The sequence below is a fragment of the Elephantulus edwardii genome, unplaced genomic scaffold (genome assembly GCF_000299155.1).
Source record: "Elephantulus edwardii isolate Elephantulus edwardi_28Jun2011 unplaced genomic scaffold, EleEdw1.0 scaffold00052, whole genome shotgun sequence".
NCBI lineage: Eukaryota > Metazoa > Chordata > Mammalia > Macroscelidea > Macroscelididae > Elephantulus > Elephantulus edwardii.
In genome coordinates, this window is record NW_006399802.1 from 583,833 (window position 1) to 588,075 (window position 4,243).

Sequence of the window (4,243 nt, forward strand, 5' to 3'; positions counted from 1 at the left end):
ATGGGTGTGTCAGAGGCGGTGCGGTTGGCGCAGGATAGAGCAGGGTTTAGGGCTGTTGTGCATAGGGTTGCCATGAGTCGCAAATGACTCGACAGCACATAACAACAGCAGCAGCAACTACTACTACTACTACTACTACTACTACTACTACTACTACTACTACTACTACTACTACTATCTTAAATGGTGGCTATACACATGGACTTCACCTGGTGGTCTACACAGTAATCAGATTGACGACATCTGTGGGGAAAAATTGTTGGAGAAGCTCAATATCAGGTGTGAAAACTAGGCCAGGTGCTGATTGTGGAACAGACCATCAACTTCTTATTTGCAAGTTCAAACTGAAGCTAAAGAAAATAAAATAAAGGCTCATCAACAACCTGTGTTATGCAGATGGCACAACGTTGCTTGCTCAAACTGAAGAGAACATGAAGCGTTTGCTGCAGAGGGTCAAGGACTATAGTTTGCAATATAGATTGCAGCTCAATGTCAAGAAAACAGAGTCTCACCACTGGGCCAATCAGCTTCATGATGGATGGAGAAGAAATTGAGGTTGTTGATGACTTCAGCTTGCTTAGTTCTACAATCAATACTCTTGGCACTAGCAGTCAGGAAATCAAAAGATGAATTGCACTTTGAAAGTCTGCTGTCTTTGACCCCTCTAGAGTACCAAAGAGCAACAATGTCAGTCTGGAGACTAAGGTGCACCTGATCCAGGCCATGATCTTCCCCATTACTTGCTACACATTGGAGAGCTGAATAATAATGGAAGATTATAGAAGAAGGATTGAAGTCTTTGAGTTGTGGTGCTGGAGAGAAGTGTTGAACATACCATGGAGTGCCAGGAGTATAAACAGATCTATCCTGTAAAGGGTGAAACCAGTTTGCTCCCTGGAGACATGGATTTTGAGGCCTCATCTCACGTACTTTGAGCACATGGCCAGGAGGGACCGGCCGTTAGAGAGGGACTGCACAGGAGAGGAAGATCCAGGATTGACTCAGTGACTGGAGAAATGGGATTGCTTGCAGAAACTGAGGAAGACTTGAAGCATTTACTGCAGATCAAGAACTACAGCATTCAATATGGATTGCATCTCAACATCAAGAAAACATAAATCCTCACTGTTAGGCCAATAGGCAATATTGTGACAGATGGAAAAAAAGATTGAGGTTGTTAACAATTTCATCTTGCTCAGATTCACAATCAACATCCTTGGCACGAGCAGTCAGGAAATCAACAGATGAGTTGCATTGGGGAAATCTGCTGTTGAGGACCTCTCCAGAGTGGTAAGGAGTAATGATATCAGTCTAGAGACTAAATGTGCCTGATTCAAGTCATGGTCTTCCCAATCACTTGCTATACACCTAAGAGCTGGACAATGACCTAAGGATAACAGAAGAATTGATGACTTTGAGGTGTGGTGATAGAGAAGAATATTTAACATACCATGGACTGCTAAGAGAACACACAGGTCTGTCCTGGAGAGGATGAAACCAAGTTGCTCCTTGGAGGCAAGGATTTTGAAACTCTATCTCAGATACTTTGGGCATATTGCCAGGAGGGGCCAGTCCTTGGAGAAGGACATCATGCTTGGAAGGTCGGAGGGAAATCCAGGAGAGTAAGACCTTAGATGAGGTGAATTGACTTAGTAACTGGGGTAATGGGTTCAGCTGTGTTGGAGACAATGAGGTTGGCTTAGGATAGGCCAGGGTTCAGAGCTTTTCTATACATGGTTGCTATGAGTCAGTCAGCTCAATGGTACATAACAACAATAGGCTACCAATATATTTGACTTTGCCAAAATGTGTACAGGCTGGGACATCAGGGAGAACCTGCTGTTCTCTTGAGGTAAGTCCAGGTGGGTGAGACTCTGTAACAGCAACACAGAGTCCCATAACCTTGGAGTCTTCAATGGCATGCTGCATCTTCAGTTTGAGTTTTATGAGTTTCAGCTCTACGCATCTTTTTCATGGCCCCTGGATAATTGAGGTTCCACTACGTGAAATGTCACCAGTTATAAAAATTGACACATTGGAACATTGAATACCATTAATTAAAAGCCCTGACTCAGAAGTAATACATGTAATATCTGTCTTGTGTAATCCACATGGAGGTAGTATTTCTGGGCAGCACTCTGCCCTCTCTGGATATAATGGAATTTGAAAATATGCTCAGAATGCTACTTGAATGTCTATCTGCCAGCATCACGTGTCTGTCATGTTCTAGAATATTAGAATTGTGGAATGAGAGGACATTGACAATCTCTGAAAACAATTTCATTCTCTGGTTTCAAACCTCTTAAAGGGAAGGTGACACCATGGAATGTGCCTATACTTGGAGTGAGGGAATTTGGTTTGATATTTGCCTTTTATCTTATCCTGCTGTATGACCTAGGTCCATGTTCTTATATTATGGGATGAGGATACTCCAGCAGGTGGACTGTGGTAATCTTGCATGTATTGGTATTTCAGTGGTGGGATTTGTCTTTTATAACCTCTGGGTTTTATTACTGACCAAAACACCCCACATGTGGCTATTGCTTGACTCTCAGTGTGGACATGCGTCTTGCTATGATGAGCAGGGTTCAGAAGACCTTTTGGACTGAACCAAACTAGGAAGAAAGGCCTGGATTTTTACTTGCTATCATCAGATAATATAAGCCCTGTAGATAACAGTGGTCTGCTCTGTAAATGACCATGGAGTTGGCATAAGATAATGCAGGTGATCACGATGAGTGAGAGGCTGACTTAATAGCAGTAACCAACAGAAGCAATGGGACACTCACCTCAGAAACATTTCCTCACATCTTTCTAGTAACTTTCAACCTCGAGTATCCTTTCATGATTAATTGCATTTTCCCTGGCTGATCAATCTAGTTTCAGCCATTTAATACTTATTTTATGCTTCCACTTTTTTTTTATGTAATTGTCAATTTCCCCCTTAGGTTTTGTATGTGATTTGAGGGAAAGTTTACAGAGCATATTTTTTTCCAATCCATCATTCATGCACATTCTATTCCACAACACTAATTATAATACCAACAATGTTGTCCATATTGTCCTTCCCTTCTCTGATTCCCCAAAATGCTGTTTATAAATGAATTTTCTACTTCTTACCCGTCCCTCCCTAATAACCATATTAGATTGATTCTCTCTGTATGAAATCTTTCTCTAGTCTTTTATAACACTAGTTTTATACAGTATTTGTCCCTCTGTGACTGACTTTTTTCACCCAGTGTAATATCCTCTAGACTCATCCATGTCATACAATGTTTATTGTTTCACAGATCATTTTAAAAGAAAGAGTAGCGTAACAAGAAGAAAGCTTCTGTTAAAATTTCTCTGAAATACCGTACTCTGGGATTTCTGCTTCCCCAATTCTTGCATGTGAAGTCAAATAGTTGAATATGAGCTTTGGAGTCCAAGAGTCCAGAATCCAAATCTCAGCTTTACCACTACTTGTTAGCAATTTTTGTGAGTCTCACATTTCTTACCTCTAATGTGGAGATGATACTAGTACTTCTTTGTGGGGTGGGTTTGAGGGTTCTGTGAGCTTGGCACATGGTAAATATTCAGTAAGTGGCATCCACTTGCTAAACAATATGCCTCTGGAAACTCTATAAACTTTGAGAAAAGATGGTAGTTAGAGAAAGCCGTCGGGTCTTTTGTCCATAGGGGCACTATGAATCATGCTCGACTTGATGACAATCTACAACAACAACAACATTGTTCATATAGTTTCTTCTCCCAAACAAATACTCATGCTTTTAAATTTAAAAAAAATATTTCATGGGAATAATCCATTTGGTAGATGAACGTACCCATGTAAGCCAGTAAACCTGCCAGGTGAGCTGACCAGGAGGATTCAGAGAGAAGAAAGAAGTGCTGAGCTCATCACCCGGCACACTGGGCTGGGCTAAGCTGGGGCAGTGAGGCCCCCAGGGACCATCTTCATGGCCCTGCCATACACACTTTTCACTGCTCTCAGGGACCTCAAGGTCCCTGCCCAATTTAAAGTTCAAATTGTGGGATTATATAAAGTTTTAGGGTTTGATATCTGTGGATCTGAGCTTCTGGATCTCTACATTTCTGAACAGGCACCAGGAGGGCCCTGCTGAGATGAGCTGGGCAAAAGAAAGTTGGCTGCCACTGACTGGGAAAAAGTATTCGGTAATATCATATCAGATAAGGGACTTATATCCAGAATTTATGAAATACTTGAGCACCACAACAAGATAAA